The 18,721-nt window shown below is 42.4% G+C and overlaps 1 long non-coding RNA gene across 1 annotated transcript in view; it reads right to left on the reverse strand.

Annotated features, from left to right (window-relative positions):
• The window catches only part of LOC144236377 (uncharacterized), a 29,957-nt gene extending 11,559 nt beyond the window's left edge, over positions 1–18,398 (reverse strand). The window contains exons 1-2 of the long non-coding RNA XR_013336504.1: positions 18,202–18,398; positions 9,190–9,265 (exon numbers count right to left, since the gene is read on the reverse strand). This is a non-coding gene — a long non-coding RNA (uncharacterized LOC144236377). The remainder of the gene's footprint in view (positions 1–9,189; positions 9,266–18,201) is intronic.
• Between the last annotated feature and the right edge of the window lie 323 nt (positions 18,399–18,721).

The following is an 18,721-nucleotide window of genomic DNA, read 5'->3' on the forward strand; positions in this document are numbered from 1 at the left end:
AAGCAGGACAGAAAGGACCCAGAACTTGATGTGGACAGCTGTGGCCACAACTACTTCAGGCTGGTGGAGAAACATGCCCTGTGGTCCTCAGTTTTTAGGAAGAACTGAAGTTCTTCTGAAGTTCCCATCAAGAATCCCATGAAAAAGCCATTTCACAGTGTGAAAGAACCCTATAGGAAGGAAGAATCCACCAAGGTCCCACATTTACTCACATTCGTGTTTGAGTAACTGTGTCACCAGAGCATGAGTAGACAGAAAAACAGTCTGCACCTTCATGTCCTGGACATTTCTGGGGCCGCCGAGGCAACAAGGAGGAGATGGGGGGTGGGAATGGGGTGGGGTGGTAATTGGGGTTGGGGATGGAGTTTCATTTAAGGGTGGGATTGGGGAGGGGTGTGTCAGGAGAAGGGAGTCAGGGACAGTACTGGGATCATATCAAGTACTGGAATGGGGGGGTTCAGACAGGTTAGTCAGCAAGTCATTAAATTGCTAGGTGAGCAGGACACAAGTAGCAGCTGGAGCAGAGGATCCATCTGTCTGAGCATTATCTTAGCAGCCTGGAACCTTTATATTCTCTTTCACGAATCAGCTGCCTTCACCCCTGGGAGATCAAAACAGACATCCCAGCATGACTTCATTTTTTAAAAATCCACTTCTCACCAGGTGCCCCACCAGGTGCCATCCCAATGACAGTTGCTCTCTGGAACACTGGCGGAACTTCTGGTTTCTGGTCCCTCCCAACCCAGCTCCCTTTCCCCTCTTCTCAGAGCTCTCTCCTTCCTTTCAGAACTCCAGTGAAATACCTAAGCAGAATGAGAGTTTTCAACCCTCTCCAAATATCTCAAAGAAGACAGAACATCCATAAGATACGATCTTGATAGCAAGCATCTGAATCCCACAGCTATATCCGTATGTGTCCACATCTACATATAACACTGTGGAGGACACATTAACTTTAGGCACATAGGATGCAGATACAAAAATATACACTCCTCATTTTGGCCATAAGTGAAATTTCAATACATTCCAGAGGAATGAAATAAATAGAGCACCTCTTTTGGTAATATAATGTGCTAGAAATCACTGCCAAAAAGCTAACTAGGAATTCTCATATGTTTAGTAACTGAGAAGCACCTCTATGAATAGGAATAAAGAAATCCAAAAGAAAAAGCTATGTTTGACTGAATGATATGAGCATGATAAAATTATAATCAATTATGTTAGACCTGGAATATCTTGAAATATTGGTCTAAGAAGATTGTTTTGTCCCCAAATCATCTCTAATTGACCTAGACATTTAAATACCTCCAATAGTGGTTGATCTGTCACTTGTCTATGTGACCCTCCTATCCATTAGGTCGGACTTTACATTGTGAACCCCACAGGGGGAATAATCCAAGATGACTCTCATGGAATCTCCTGGGAACTGCAGGAATGAAAGCATTTTAAGAGAATAGTTCATCACCTTCTCTCCTGGGGGCCCTGGGACAACACCCAGATTGTTGGCAGCACCAGGTGTGCAGGGCAGAGAGGGCCTAGCAGGTGGCCAGGGTCACCCCAGTTTTAACTGGACTGGAATGGGGATCAGGGAAAGCAGCAGCAGTGAACAGAGATTGGGGGCCTCAAACAGGTGAGATCATTCATGGAGGTGAGGTAGTGTCCCCAGAGCTAGTATCAGCTTCCTATCTGGGGAGCCCTTTGTGGCCTCTGGGGGCAGGTCCACGAGCCTAGAGTTTGAGATCCCACCGTGCTGCTTACCAGCTGTGTGACCCTGGGCTGGTTTCTTTCAGTACAATGGTTTCCTTCTGTGTCCATAACTACTGAGGACAAGCGGAAGCCACATCTTGAGCAGCTGTGCCCATTAGCGTCACCATCTCTGTGTGATGCAGGATCATTGAGCCCCATTGTCATGAATGGATTCTTCAGATGTTTTATGATGCAAAACGGTGTTTTAATTATACCACAGGGACAGGACCCAGTGGCAGAAAGAGCTGTACTGGGAAGAGGAGGAGTGATTGTATACTTTTAAGTTTGTGGGGTGGGGAGGGTAGAAATAACCTAAGTCTCTAAAGGGATTTGTGCATGTTAAAGAAGACTCATGGGATCCTGAAGGTCTGGCTGTTGTGAAGACAGGGCTGCTTTCAGTCTCTAGGAAAACATCAAGGCAGCCATGAGCGCCTTGAGCAGGCGCACAATCTACATGTCTCAGCGATTTATACAGGTGCGCTAGAAGTTGTGAGAAAATATCATTTTGACTATCATTCTCCTGCCTTGGTTCTCTTCCTCATTCCCCCTGCCCTGAACAATTTTTTAAGTTTATTAATTTTGAGAGAAAGACAGAGAGAGTGACCAGGGGAGGGGCAGAGAGAGGGAGAGAGAGAATCCCAAGCAGCATTCACTCTCATATTCTTAAGCCCAATGAGGGGCTGAACTCACAAACCATGAGATCATGACCTGAGCTGAAATCAAGAATCAGAGCCTTGACTGACTGAGCCACCCAGGTCCCACGCTGTACCCTGAACAACTCTGACCCTTAAATCTTTAAGGCTGTTGAAGGCAGAAGGCCTCATGTTCTGTAGCATCTTCTTGCTGAATAGAGGGCTAGAGATATCCCTACCTAATGAGTCAACACTGATTAGTCAGGAATGTATAGGGGAGTTAGGAAAAGTGGAGGCAGCCAAGTGCAATGTGGACATCAAAGAAGTATCTCTGTGGGTGGTAAGGACCATCTATCAATCTGAAGTTACTGTAGTGATGGAGTCTTGGCCCCAACCAGAGAAACTTTGGAAAAGGCAACATGAGGATTAGTATGGCTCTAAGAATGAGAAGTCCAACAAAGAGACCCTTGATAGTTGCCCGTAGTCCTCCTGTGAGCCAGGAACCTAGCCAGTCCTTGAAAGAGAGGGAAGTATTTTGTAGAGCCTTAATTTTGAGTATATATGTCAGTTGGTAACCCTGTCATATTTTTGTGATAATCTGGAGTACATACCTAGCATTCTGCTTTAATGAAGCATGGGTGCTTCCTTGGGCTGCAGTCAGGATATCAAGGAACATTTGTTTTTGGAGGGCCACTTTTTACACTGAGCTGGGTCTTTAAAGATGGCTACTGTATGCTTGGCTAAAGCCTCTATTTGCAGTTTTACATCAACAGATGTGGCCCCTGGGGCAAACACGGCTAAGGGATAAAACCATCAAGAAGCCCTCTTTGTTTGATGGCAAACATTAACAATATCCTAATTATGAGGAATCACTGGCAAGTGGGAGAAAACTTGTCTCAGGAGATAAGGGCATTCCCAAGTGCATCATCCAATCCAGGCATAAGGAAAGTGGGGCCATCCATTATCTCCACAAGCATCGTTAATCCCATGGACTGGCACATGCTCTGGTTTTGTCATTCCAGCCACACAGAATTGGTCACGGTGGTAGCTGAGTTCACCACTGTGGGGGAATCCATCCCACTTACCAGCTATTCAAATAACCACATGCCCATGGAGTCCTGTTATTCTCCCCAGAGAGTATCTATACATCTATCTATAGAGTCTGTATACATGAGCTACTGCGGCAATTTCTCTGACGTTTACCTCAAGTTGCCTAGCTTAGGCATTCAAACACAACAGACATTCAAACACAATTAGAACTAGAGTTTAACACCTGTAAACATGTGTTATTGAAATATAATTTTCTCTCCAAAGTCACCCTATTTTCAGAGATAGCCAAATCAAGACGAATTCATTTGAAAAACAAGCTCAGTTTAAACAAACTTGGCCTAATTTTTTTTGCATAAGCTCAGCAAGAATAGTGAATGATCATATAAATCTTTACAAATTAACTTTGCTGGAACTTTATAAAAAAAATGTTGATTGAACTTTTAGGAGTTGCTCTAGGCCAGACTACAAGACAAATACTTCCCATCAGACATGCCTGCAGTACCTGTAGATGTGGGTGAATTCCTCTTCTCAAGGTCCCCCAAATATCCTGAGGTTCCTACACCAGCCGGGACATGATATTCTTTACTCACCTGGTAAGACTGCCGGGATATCTGTAAGCATGTATCAGGCCAACAGTGGGCTTTACTGGCTTAAGGTTCATTTTTTAAAATGTTTCTTTACATTTCAGAGAAGGGGGGAATGAATGGGAGAGGGTCAGAGAGAAAGCGGGAGAGAAGATTCTAGCAGGCTCTATGCTGACAGTACAGAGTCTGATGTGGGGCCTGAACTCACAAACTATGAGATCATGACCGAAGCTGAAGTCGGTTGCTTAACTGGCTGAGCTACCCAGGTGTCCCTTGTCTTTACGTTTCATAAAAGCAACCTTAGTTCCGTAAAGCTGTATGATCATATCTGAATCTATGTATGTCTCTCTGAAATATGACATTCCAGTCAAAGCTTTGGTAAAATAACCAATATTTCCAATGGTGTCCTGTTAAAAGGAGAATAGATTCTTATTGAACTTATGAAAACAACTGTAATTGCCTTGAAAAAAGAATATTCACTGAGAGATTTGAATTTCCAAGGGTTAAGCTAGGGAGGAAAGTTAGACGCTTCAGTTCATTCGCAAATGAATATTTTGCCATGTCTATAAGTTACAGAGAGTCATCTTAAGAGAAAGTTTCCTTAATCTGGAAGAGCAAACATCAGAGAACAAGCAATGTTTCAAACAAGTGTTACAAAAACTATCATCATTTTCTTCTGTTCATTTAGTCCCATGTTACTAATTCTTGTTCAGTTGGAATGTAGCATTTCGTTAAGTTCTGGAAATTATTAGTCATTTCAGCTTTATGATTTTTTTAATAAAAGCTTATTTGTTTGTTTGAGAAAGACAGAGACAGCACAAGTGGGGAAGGGGCAGAGAGAGGAAGAGGGAGAAGCCCAAGCAGGCTCCAAGCTGTCAGTGCAGAGCCCAACATGGAGTTCAATCTCATTAACCATGAGACCATGACCTGAGTCAAAACCAAGGGTCGGACGCTTGAATTGCTGAGTCAGCCAGGCACCTCAGTTTTATGATTTTAAAGATATCAAAACCCTGCATATGTTTAAAAAAAAAAAAGTCCTTTTTACGATCTGGTTTAAGATGAAACTCATTTTGCAAATGACAAAAGACCATAATGCAATTGACAAGAAAATTCAGTTATTTCTGTGACACAGGACACTTCAATAATCAGACTATGAAGTGATATTAAAACTTCAGGAATTCCATATCTATATCTATCGTCTCCTTATATGAACAGTTATAGCATTTACCCAAGCAATACAACCTAAGGTTTATCATTATTTGTTTGTGCTTTCCATGTACTTAACATATCAAATAAAAAAGGCTGGTTGGTCAAAAAGATTTCATTTACAATTCAAATCTTGGGAAAGTTTTAAAGTTTATGCCTAAATAGGATTATGGATCATTATACAGCTTAAAATTTAATTACTTATTGAACCAAGGTTACAAAGGCAAATAGATAGGGTAACATACTTGTTAGTAAAACTTAGCTCCTTTAACATTGTAAAGTTTTAACCTTCTTAATAAACCAAAGATCAGATAAAGACAAAACATAGGAACTTTGGTTTTCTGGGCAAGAGAAAGAAAAGACGAAAAAAACACTTTTTTTTTTTTTTTCAATGTTTTTTTTATTTATCTTTAGGAGAGAGAGAGAGAGACAGCATGAGCAGGGGAGGGTCAGAGAGAGAGGGAGTCACAGACCGAAACAGGCTCCAGGCTCTGAGCTGGCAGTCAGCACAGAGCCCGACGCGGGGCTCGAACCCACAACCGCGAGATCATGACCTAAGCGAAAGTCGGACGCTTAACCGACTAAGCCACCCAGGCGCCCCGAAAAAAACACTTTCTTTACATTTTCTTTCCAAGTGCAAACTAGCAATCCAAGAAAACTGTCTTTTTTTTAGAAGAGAGAAAGTAGTATTTCAATTTTCTAACAGCGTACCTTTAAAATCCATTCATTTTGGGTGCCTGGGTAGCTCAGCTGGTTGGGCGTTCCACTCTTGATTTTGGTTCAGGTCATGGAATCGAATCCCGAGTCAGGCTACACACTAGGCATGGAGCCTGCTTGAGATTCTCTCTCTCTGCCCCACCCCCGTGTGTGCACACACACTCTCTCTCAAATACAAAATAAACAAAATCCATTCATGTCAATCTTATTCTGTCTTGACCACATATAAAATTGCTGTCCAAAGTTTTCCCTTCACAAACCTTCTATAACTTTCTTTGGCATTCAGATTTTCTCCAAAGCCATTTCTTTCCAAACAACCCATCTCGTTTCAGGAGAAAATCACTTTCTTTTACCTCAACAGAAATGTATTTCCATTCCTCACATCTTTCTTACACATCTCTTACTTTTTCACATGCAGAGTTACTTTCCTTATTTCTGTCAGTCTTGATTACATTTAGCAGAAAAATTTTAACTCTTACCAACCTAAGTCTCCAGTGAAAACTAAGTAGTAATCAAATGTGAACTGTTATACCAGAATTCTTCTAGATCTAAAATTTATGATTACATTTTATAAGAAAAAAACATATTTTTCCATTGTACAATCTTTTAATAAAGCACAAACCATATTTACCAGCAGACTCAAATATCCTCAGCTTCTCTGCAGTAAGAAGCCAAAAGCACAAATCTATGTTCAGTGATCAATGCTTTAGCACAGAGTCCTATTTGGCAAAGGTCTAGATGGCCAATGAATTCAATTCTATTTATCATTCAAGCAAAACTTTTAAGTTAAAGACTTAAAAAAAATTTTTTTAATGTTTTATTTATTTCTGAGAGAGAGAGAGAGAGAGAGACAGCATGAGTGGGGGGGGGGTCAGGAGTCAGAGAAAGAAGGAGACACAGAACCTGAAGCAGGCTCCAGTCCAGGCTCCAAACCTGTCAGCACAGAGCCTGACGCGGGGCTTGAACCCACGAACTGTGAGATCATGACCTGAGCTGAAGTCAGATGCTTAACCAACTGAGCCACCCAGGCGCCCCTTAAGTTAAAGACTTTGAAAACTGTCTTAACAATTATCCAAGAAAACTTTCAGACAGACAAAATTAAGAATCCTTTTAAGTCATCTTTTTTTTCTAATAGTTTATTGTCAAATTAGTTTCCACATAACACCCAGTGCTCNAACAAATTGCAACAGAAATAACACAAGTTTATTTGACTTCCGGCACACTCTGGTAAAATAAAAGTTTTCTATTTGATGCTGACAACTCCAAAGACATGCCCATCTTCATTAAACAACCAAACAGACAAACAAATGTAGTTTAGATACCAAATATATTCCACCTGGGGCCGTTAAAGTCAATCTGTTTGTTCCCCATTATCCACTTTTACCTGGGGCTGTGGCTGCAAATGTGAAGTATGTGCTGTAAGTCCAAGGAGGTGCTCTGTGCTCCCTGACAGCCAGGATAGAAGGAGCCGGTGGTGTCAGAGGCACTAAGGATGGAATATGGATCTAATACACAGGATGCACCCCAGGTGGCAGAGAAACAGGAGGAGGGGTCCTGGGGCGGCCCGCCAGTCTCCCTCAGTTTACCTGGCCCCATGAAACAGCCCTGCTCTAAGTGTACCCTATCCCTACCCTGTGCCTCTGTCCTCATGGCCACTCTACACTGGTCACTTTCTGGAATCCAGGCCTGGGCACAATCTTCCATTAGCCACTGGCATGCAGCCGATGCCCAGCACAGGGTTGGAACCAGGAAAACACTCCCTTCCGTGACAACTTAGATGGAACAGGTCATGCCAAGGGTCTGCATTCCATCTGCCTGTGCTGGCCTTCACTGGTGTGCCAGAGTTAGGTCGAATGTGTGGAGTGTGTGTGTGTGTGTGTGTGTGTGTGTGTGTGTGTAAATCTACATTAGGCACCTGTGAGTCTGAGTTCTGCTTCTGTGATTATATTTACTGTGGACATGAGTTTCCTATCTTTTGGCTGTTTTCATGTTTTACTCTTGTGTTTATTTGTATGCATGTGCCTCTAAGTCTGTTGCTGAATGAGCATTTATCCGCTGTGCAAATCTCTGTGACGGCATTATCTGTATCTCTCGGATACATGTGTCCCTGTGGGAGTATCTGTGTTTCGTGTCTGTGTGTCTATTGGTTGTATGAGTGAATCTGAGGTCCCTCTGGGTGTTCTTGATCATGTGTGAGTATGTGTGTGTGTGTTTTCTGTGTGTATGTCTAGTATGTGTAGAGTTTGCTTTATGGGGCTGAGTCATGTGGCTCTGATTGTGTGTGTGTGGGTGTGGGTGTGTATGTGGGTGTGTGTTCCCTCAGGATGTCACTGGCTATGTCTGTTGTGTGGATCTGTGTGTAAGCTGTCAATGAGCCTCATAACCGAGTCCCCAGATAAGGCTGTAAGTGGTTCCACACCCGTGTTTCTCTGGGCTTGTGGTGTCTGTTTCTTCCTCTATACGTGTGTGTCTGTGCACCTCAGAAGTAAGCAGCTCCGGAGGGGACCCAAGAGACAGTAGGTGCTTCCCCCCCTCAGATTCTGCTCCCTCTGCCCGTCTTTCTCCCATTCTTAAGTGTCCCCCCTTGTGGTGCCATGCCCTGCGGTGCGGATGGGGTGGCAGGGACCAGCTCACAGGACCACAGGCCAGCAGCTGGGTGGGCTGCAGATGGCAGGAGGCGGCTATAAAGCGTGGGGAGGGTTCTGGCTTCCTGATGAGGCCGAGGGCTTCCTGGGCCCTGGGAGGGGTGCCTGAGTGGGGCCCCTGGGGAGGGCTGGGGAAACAGAGCTCCTGGGCCCCATGGAAGGAAGGCGGGATTGAGCACCTCTGGAAAGAGCTGGAGGACTCGCGGGTGCCCAGTAGGCAGACCCCTCACCCACCTGTGCTGGTGCCGGCTGGGCCTGGAGGCAGCAGGTCCATGGCATGGTGGGAGGAGCAGTGGGCCACGGCCTGACAAGTGGAATCCCCACCGCTGGGCTACCCTCAGCCCTTCCCTCTTCCCCAGCCACCTCACTAGCTCTGGGCCTTGGCCTCGCCCTGCAGCAGGGCATGGGAAAGCCAGGCAGAGATGGTCACCTGGGGCCACAGGAGTGTCCCCTCTGACCTCTGTGTCCTAGTTATTAAATGGAGTCATCCAGAAATCAGGAGGGAGAATCTAGCCCTGGAATCTTCTCTGACGGGACTCAGGGCGAATTATGGAGGGATAGGATTTAGTGCCAGTTCACTCACAGAAGAAAAGCGCAACACAAGGTCACCTTGGATGCTGATGTCAGTGTCTTCTTACCCAGGCTGTGTTCCAAGGACGTACCCAGGCTGCATTCGGAGCACTCGCTGAGGGCCATGGAGGAAGGAGGATAACTGACATTAATTTAAAAGAACGAAAATTCTGGATCCTGGGCACTCCTGATGCTCTTACAAAACAACACCTAACACTCCTTCCTCATCTTCTCCATAGTGGGGAAACTGAGGCAGTCACGGATTTGACTAAGATCACATACTAGTTTCTGAGTGTTTTGCTGATTATATCTGATCAAATTCCTTTTTCCGAAGTTCACTGCTTTAATTTTGCCAGTGTTGTTTTTCAGCAACTCTGAGACAGATTTCATCTGGTTGAGGATGAAGCAAACCCATCCTGAGTCCTGCGGTCATTTCCTACCAGTGACCCACGCCTCTCCTCTGCCCTCTGCAGTCCCCCAGACAGGCTGGGACTATGTGGTGGCCTCACTAGGTTCCACGAAGAATGTCACAATGTCCTCTGACCAGGTAAGCTGGACGCAGCCCTGTGATGTGCTCTGACCAGTGAAATGGGAGTGGAAGTGAAGTGTGCCACCTCGAACACAACGCTTGGGAACAACGGCATCTGGCCACCTCTCTGCCCATCTCTTAGGGCACCTGGTGGTTACCTATGGTGGGTGCCCTTTTGTCCTAGTCCCAGGAAGAGCAAGGTGGAGATGTGGCATGAGCAAGGACGAGACTTCCCTTGGTGTAAGTCGTTAAGACTTCGGGCTATGTGTTACCCACAATAACGTCTAGTCCATCCTAACTGGTACGCATCCTCCGTTTTCCTCTCTAAGAGGCAGCACAGCCCAACATTCGAAGCACAAACTCTGTTGTGAGATACATATGGGCTGGAGTTTCAGCTCCATCCCTTTATTAACTCCAACCTCAGGCAATTTACTTGGAGTCTCTGAATCTCCATTTCCACTCCATACAATGGATGGTTACACCATCTCAGATTTGAAGGGGATTAAGTGAAATAATAAAACATGTAAAGATTTGAGTCCAGGGCCTGGCACACATAGTGAATGCTCAATAAATGTTAGCTATATCATGTCCTGATTGTAAACATTCAGAAAATGCAGCAACTATTACAAAAGAAGAAAATATTAAGCCTGTGGCACATGTTTCCTTTCAAACTGTTTTTCACCAAATAGGATATTATGTATATTCATTCACACCCTGCTTTTTACTCTCAAAAAGATATTGCTGTGATATTTTTATGTTGCAAATAAAAAGATCTACATCACCTTTTAAAATGATAGGACAACATTAAATACCATGAATAATTCAATCCCTTCTCTATTGGTGGACAATTCCATAGGTTACACAGGGCACTGGAAACAAATGAGGTAAATAAAAACTACCAGAATGGAATGTTTGCTAGAACAAATATTGTTAACTTTTGTTTGCTCTATATCTATATGTATTGCATTGCAATTTATAATATGTTTCTTGTATTTTTAAAAAGTATGGCAGTTGTTTTCAGTTTTTTTCCCCAAATTTTGAAAGATTACAAATAATCTAATTTTTTAAATTTCAGGAACAGAATTTAGTGATTCATCATTTACATATAACGCCCAGGGTTCGTGCCCAAAAGTGTCCTCCTCAATGCCCCATGCTCATTTAGCCCATTCCACCCAACACCCCACCAATGACCCTCTGTTCTCCTGGTGTAAGAGTCTCTTATTGTTTTTCTCCCTCTTTGTTTTTATATTATATTTGCTTCCCTTAGGTTCATATGTTTTGCTTCTTAAATTCCACATGAGTGAAATATGATATTTGTCTTTTTCTGACTTACTTAACTTAGCATAATACACTGTAGTTTCATCTTCGTTATTGCAAGTGGCAAGATTTCATTCTTTCTGATTGATGAGTAACATCCCATTGTGTGTGTGTACACGCATGTTTGTGTATCACATCTTCTTTATCCATTCATTAGTCAACAGACAGTTGGGCTCTTTTCATACTTCAGCTATTTTGCTAGTGCTGCTATAAACGTTGGGGTCATGTTTCCCTTTGAATGAGCAGTCCTGTACCCTTTGGATAAACACCTAGTAGTTAATTTCTGGGTCATAGTGTGGTTCTATTTTTAATTTTTTGAAGAACCTGCCTATCTTTTCTAGGGTGGCTGCACCAGTTTGCATTCCCACCAACAGTGCAAAAGCGTTCATCTTTCTCCACATCCTCACCAACATCTGTCATTGCCTGAGTTGTTCATTTTAACCATTCTGACAGGTGTGAGGGAATATCTCATTGCGGTTTTGGTTTGTACTTCCCTCATGATGAGTCATGTTGAGCATCTTTTCATGGGTCTGTTAAACATCTGGATGTCTTCTTTGAAAAACTATCTTTCATGTCTTTTGCCCACTTCCTCACTGGATTATTCGCTCTTTAGGTGTTGAGTTTGATAAGCTCTTTATAGATTTTGGATACTAATCCTTTATCGGATACATCATTTGGAAATATCTTCTCCCAATCCACTTGTTGCCTTTTAGTTTTGCTGATTGTTTCCTCTGCTGTGCAGAAGCTTTTTATCTTGATGCAGTCCCAAGAGTTCATTTTGGCTTTTGTTTCCCTTGCCTCCAGAGACATGACAAGTAAGAAGTCGATGCAGCCAAAGTCAGAAAGGTTGTTGCCTGTTTTCTCCTCCAGAATTTTGGCAGCTTCCTGCCTTATGTTTAGGGCTTTCATCCATGTTGAGTTTGCTTTTGTGTATGGTGTAAGAAAGTGGTCCATGTTCATTCTGCATGTCACTGTCCAGTTTTCCCAGTACCAGTTGCTGAAGTGACTGTCTTTTCTATTACATATTCTTTATTGCTTTGTCAAAAATTCATTGGCCATAGATTTGTGGGTCCCTTTCCAGGTTCTCTATTCTGTTCCATTGATCTGTGTGTCTGTTTCTGTGCCAGTACCATTCTGTCTTGATGATTACAACTTTGTAACGCAGCTTAAAGTCTGGAATTGTGATGCCTCCAAACTTGGTTTTCTTTTTTAGAATTGCTTTGGCTATTAAGGGGTCTTTTCTGATTCCATACAAATTTTAGGAATGTTTGTTCTAGCTCTGCGAAGAATGCTGGTGTTGTTTTAATAGGGATTGCATTGAATATGTAGATTGCTTTAAGTAGTACCAACATTTAAATAATATCTGTTCTTCCTATCCATGAGCATAGAATGTTTTTCCATTTTTCTGTGTCTTCTTCAGTTTCTTTCATACACTTTCTATAGTTTTCAGTTTAGAGATTTTTTTTTCACCCCTTTATTAGGCTTATCCCTAGGGATTTTATGGTGTTTGGTGGAGTTGTAAATGAGATCTATTCCTTGATTCCTCTTTCTGCTGCTTCACTATTGTATAAAAATGCAACCTATTTCTGTATACAGAGTTTGTATCCTGTGACTTGGCTGAATTCATGTATCAGTTCTAGCAGTTTGTGGTGGAGGTTTTTGGGTTTTCAAAATAGAGTATCAGGTCATTTACGAACTGTGAAAGTTTGACGTCTTCCTTGCTGATTTGGATGCTTTTTATTTCTTTGTATTGTCTTATTGCTGAAGCTAGACCTCTAATACTATGGTGTTGAAGAATGGTGAGAATGAACATCCTCATTGTCTTCCACCATTGAGGAGAATATTAGGTGTGGTTCTTTCTTACATCACCTTTATGATCTTGAGGTATGATCCTCCTACCCCTCCTTGCTTGAGGGTTTTTATTAAGAAACGATGCTGTATTTTGTCAAATGCTTTTCCTACATCTATTGTGAGGATCATGTGGTTCGTATCCTTTTATTAATGTGATGAATCACATTCATTAATTTGTGGATACTGAATCAGCCCTGCATCCTGGGAATAAATCCCACTTGATTGTGGTGAATAATTCTTTTAATGTGTTGCTTGATCTGCTTGGCTAGTATATTGTTGAAAAATTTTCATCCAAGTTCTTCAGGGAAATTGGTCTCCTTGTAGTGCAGTCTTTGTCTGGTTTTGGAAGAAAGGTAATGCTGGACTCAGAGAATGAATTTGGAAGTTTCCCATTCATTTCTATTTGTTGGAACAGCTTCCAAAGAATAGGTGGTAACTCTTCTTTAAATGTTTGGTAGAATTCCTCTGGAAAGCCATCTGGTCCTGGACTCTTTGGAGATTTTTGATTACTGGTTCAATTTCTTTAGTGGTTTTGGATCTGTTCAAAGTTTCCATTTCCTCCCATTTCAGTTTCAGTCATTTATATGTTCCTAGGAATTTGTCCATTTCTTCCAGATTGCCCAGTTTGTTGGCATATAATTGTTCATTGTATGGTCTTCTTACTGTTTGTATTTCTGGGATATTGGCTGGGATATCTCCTCTTTTATTCATGATTTAATTATTTGGGTCATTTCCTTTTTCTTTTTTATCAGTTTGGCTAGGGGCTCATCAGAGTTGTTAATTTTTTCAAAGAACCAGCTCCTGGTTTTGTTGAACTGTTCTACTGTTTTGTTTTTTGTTGGTTTGTTTGTTGATTTCAAGCTCAATGATTTCTGTCCTAATCTTATTATTCCCTTCTTCTGCCTGTTTGGGCTTTATTTGCTATTCTTTCTCCAGCTCCTTTAGGTGTAAGATTAGGTTGTGTATTTGAGACTTTTCTTCCTTTTTATGTTTATGATTATTTAATTGATTTATACATTTGAGTGTGACAACATTGGGGGCATATATGTTTACAATTGTAGATCTTCTTGGTGCATGGTCCCTTTAATTATGATATAATGTCCTTCCTCATCGCTTGTTAGAGTGTTTATGTTAGAATCTAGTTTGCCTGGTATAAGTATGGCTACTCCGGCTTTCTTTTGATGACCATTAGCATGACAGATGATTCTCCATCCCCTTATTTTTTTTTCTTAAATAGTTTATTGTCAAGTTGGTTTCCATATAATACCCAGTGCTCATCCCAACAAGTGCCCTCCCCCATGTCCCTTCCCCTCTCCCCCACACCCATTACCTGTCAGTTTGTTCTCAGCATTCAAGAGTCTCTCATGGTTTGCCTCCCTCCCTCTCTCCAACTATTTTTCCCCTTCTTCTCCCCCATAGTCCTTTGTTAAGTTCCCCCTAATCCACCTATATGTGCAAACATATGGTATCTGTCTTTCTCTGCCTGGCTTATTTCATTTAGCATTAAACCCTCAAGTTCCATCCATGTGGCTACACGTGGCCAGATTTCATTCTTTCTCATTGCCATGTAGTATTCCATGGTATAGATAAACCACATCTTCTTGATCCATCCGTCCGTTGATGGACACTTAGGCTCTTTCCATGTTTTGGCTATTGTTGAGAGTGCTGCTATGAACATTGGGGTCTATGTGCCCCTATGCATCAGCATTTCTGTATCCCTTGGGTAAATTCCTAGCAGCGCTACTGCTGGGTCATAGGGGAATTCTATTGTTAATTTTTTGAGGAACCTCCATACTGTTTTCCAGCGGGGCTGCACCAGTTTTCATTCCCACCAACAGTGGAGGAGGATGCCCGTTTCTCCACATCCTCACCAGCATCTAGAGCCTCCTGATTTGTTCATCTTCACCACTTTGACCAGCGTGAGTTGGTATCTCAGTGTGACTTTGATTTGTATTTCCCTGATGGGGAGGGACACTGAGCATCATTTCATGTGTCTGTTGGCCATCTGGATGTCCTCTTTGGAGAAGTGTCTGTTCATGTCTTCTGCCCATTTCTTCACTGGATTATTTGTTTTTCGGGTGTGGAGTTTGGTGAGTTCCTTATAGATTTTGGATACTAGCCCTTTATCTGATATGTCATTTGCAACTATCTTTTCCCATTCTATCAGTTGCCTATTAGTCTTATGGATTGTTTCCTTTGCCGTGCAGAAAGTTTTAATCTTGATGAGGTCCCAGTAGTTCATTTTTGCTCTTGATTCCCTTGCCTTTGGGTCCATCCCCTTATTTTTAATTTGCACATATCCTTAGGTCTACACTGAGTCTCTTGTAGGCAGCATATAGATGGAGCTTGTTTTCTTATCCATTGTGATGCCCTATGTCTTTTGATTGCAGTGTTTAGTCCATTGACATTTAGATTGAGTACTGAAAGCTATGAATTTTGTACCATCGTGTTGCCTATAGATTTGGTGTTTCTGGTGATGTTGTCTGGTCCTTTCTAATATAGGTTGCTTTTGGTCTTTTCTGTTTTGTTTTGTCTTTTCTCCAAAGATTCCCCCCTTAAAATTTCTTCCTGGGCTGGTTTAGTGGTTGCAAATGCTTTTATTTTTTGAATGTCTGGGAAACTTTTTCTCTCTCCTTCTATTTTGAATGACAGCCTTTCTGAATAAAGAATTATTGGCTGCATATTTCTCTGATTCAGCATATTAAATATATCCTGTGACTCCTTTCTGGCCTGCCAAGTTTCTGTTTACAGGTCTGCTGCAAACCTGATCTCTGTTCCCTTGTATGTTACGTAAGGACATTTGTTTCCCTTGCTGCTTTCAGAATTCTTTCCTTGTCTGTGTATTTTCTGAATTTGACTATGATGTGTCTTGGAAATGAGAGTTCTCTGTGTTTCTTGAATTTTGATGTCTGTGTTGTTCTCCAGTTTATGGAAGTTTTCCACTATAATTTGTTCACATAAACCTGCTACCCCCTTTTCTCTCTTCATCTAATGGGAGTCCTATTTTTCAGATGTTATTCCATTTTTTTAAAGTTATTGGGATCACTACTTCTTGTATCATGCCCTTTTGTTTGTTATCCTCCTTTTTTCTGCTTCATTATTCTCTGTAATTTTATCTTCTTTTTGCTGACTCACTGCTCTGTTTCGTCCATCCGTGCCATAATGGCATCCATTCAGTATTGCATATCAGTTAGAGCATTTTTAATTTCATCCTGACTAGACTTTCTTTTTATCTCTGCAGACACAGACTGTACACCTTTTCCCAACCCACCTAGTTCTATTATCGTGGCTCTAAATTTGAGTGAAGACATCTTGCTTATATCTGTGTTGATTAAGCCCCTATCATTTCTACCTGTCCTTTCTTTTGGGGTGGATCCCTCATCTTGTTATTTTGGAGGAAAAAAAATTGGTAAAATAAAAAATAATTCAAATAAAAGAAGCTAGATCCTAGGTGTGTTATGGTTAACTTGTTGAGTGAAGCTTTCTAGAATCAAGAAGAGGGGGGGGAGAAAAAACCCAAAAACCCCAAAAATAAAAATTTATGTATTTAGAATGAAATAAAACAAAAATGAAATAGAATGAAAGATTTTTAAAAGTCAAAAATAAAGTAAAAAAATAAAATAAAAACAAAATTTTCTCTTTCTGTTTCCAATGAGGAATAGAGAAGGAAAAAAAAAAGTCTACATTTTAAGCCAAAACAAAAGAAAATATACAAATATATGAACCAGGAAACAGAACGAAACCTGAATGAAGTTACATCCAAGTTCACCTACGACTGAAACTATGAAGCCCTCTATACTCCATACACTATGCAAGTGAGGTGATTTGTTCTGGTCTTCTAGGGGATGTGCTTGAAGGGGGCAGTTGGGCAAGGGTTGGTGTACTGGCTCTGTTCTCCTCCTGTTTAGCTTACTGGCATGGGTGTGTGCATGGGAGAAGTGGAAATGGCTTTATCTATCTCCCTAGTTTCTGGCATAGGAAGTTCACACTCTCACCCGCAATCAAGCACCTCTCCTTTGTCTCAGGCCACTGTCCGCTCCCTGCTTCTACTCTGTCATATCCACACTGTCTGCCTGCCAGATGGCACCTTCCTCTAGAGTTTTATCTCAGATGGAGTTGTGTTTCAAAACCCCACACTTCAGAGACACCTGTGGCTTGGACCAGCACTGACTCTCTGGGGGAGAGTCTCCCTGAGCAATGGCCGGGTAAAGGCTTGCCCAGAAAATATTCATGCAGATCCCATCCATCTGCCCTCACTCACTTTCCTCAAGTACTTATATGAGGCTGTCACTGACTTCATATGCTGCTGCAGCTTCTGGGTGAGCTGGTCCTGGTCATGGGAGAGGAATTCCTGGGTCAGGATAATAAATCCTTCACCACTTGCAGTGCAGAACCAGAGTGGAGGCTCAGGGTGAGTGGCAAACAATTGCATAGTTTTAAAAAAAATCAATGTTTATTAATAAGTGGAAAATCAAATTGAGAGTCCAGCCTTTAGGGAAAAAAATAAGACCAATTTTCATACTTCCAATTTCTACTTTTTCCCTTAGAAAATAACCTCTCAGCCTTTATTTTCTTCTCTGTGATATGGGGATAGCGTAGCTTCCCCCTCACTGCATTTATGTCAAGATTCATTGAGATAATACATGTAAAACATGAAGCCAGTTTAAATTATTTGTATTCCTATCATTATCATCACCATTTTTACTATTATTATTATAGGTAGACTTCTGTGGGGGCATGAAATAAATGCTGTAATTAACTATTTTTTAATTATTTATGTCCCTATTACAGGACACAGGGCCTTGTACATAGTAAGTAATCAGCACACACTTATTGAATCAATGAATGCATGCTCTGAAGCCGGACCTCTCAGATTCCCGCTCCACCTCCACCACTTAGGGGCTTTGTGATTGGGCAAGTTATTTTTATCTCTTTATGCTTCTTTACTATTAAAAAAGGGCATCAGAATCCTTAATGAATTAGGCTATTGTGAGGGGGAAATGAGTTGGCACACAGTAGGAGCTCATTCAATAGGAGATTGGCAGCAGCAGCAGAGCAGCACTCACAAGCATCATTTTCTGTCACACACAGCTGGGGCCACAGTGCCCTCTGGTGGCCACACAGTGTAAGTGCACATGCACATGCACTCTGCCCTCCCTCCACACTAGGTGGGAGGCTGGGGAGACAGGGCCTGGAAAATGTTTTTCCAGCACCCGCCTTCCGGGTGCCCACACACAGACAAGATGACCTCTGTGGCCTCATCCTTACCTCCCTTCACCCCGGGTCTGGGCTGCTCCCACAGCTGATTCAGCTACTGCCAGATGGCCCACCAGGGCGTTCTCGACCTCACTCACCTGACTGGGTACCTGGAGGATCAATGACTCCTTGGCTTCTGAGCAACTGGCAGGGCTGGGTGATCCAGGACGCACATGTCACGTGTTAGAGTGTCACATCCTCCTTTGGTATGTAGGACAACTGTCTCAGGGAGCCCAGATACCTGTTACCCGCCTCTGTCTTGGGCCCCAACCATGAAGAATGGACACTCCATGTAAGAAATAGGACAGTCATGGGGCGCCTGGGTGGCTCAGTGTGTTAAGCATCTGACTTCACCTCAGATTATGATCTCACAGCTCGTGTTCGAGCCCACGTTGGGCTCTGTGCTGACAGCTCAGAGCCTGGAGCCTGCTTCAGATTCTGTGTCTCCCGCTCTTTCTGTCTCTGCTCTCTCTCTCTTTCTCTCTCAAAATAAATAATCATTAAAAAATAAATATGACAGTCATGTGCTCCCCAGAGTTTCTTACCTCACTGCCTCTGGTCAGGGAAGAGGGCACACGTTGAGTCCTCCTTGAGCTCTGGGGCTTCATCTGAAACCTT

The sequence above is a fragment of the Crocuta crocuta genome, unplaced genomic scaffold, assembly GCF_008692635.1.
Source record: "Crocuta crocuta isolate KB4526 unplaced genomic scaffold, BGI_CrCroc_1.0 scaffold80, whole genome shotgun sequence".
NCBI classification, from domain to species: Eukaryota; Metazoa; Chordata; class Mammalia; order Carnivora; family Hyaenidae; genus Crocuta; species Crocuta crocuta.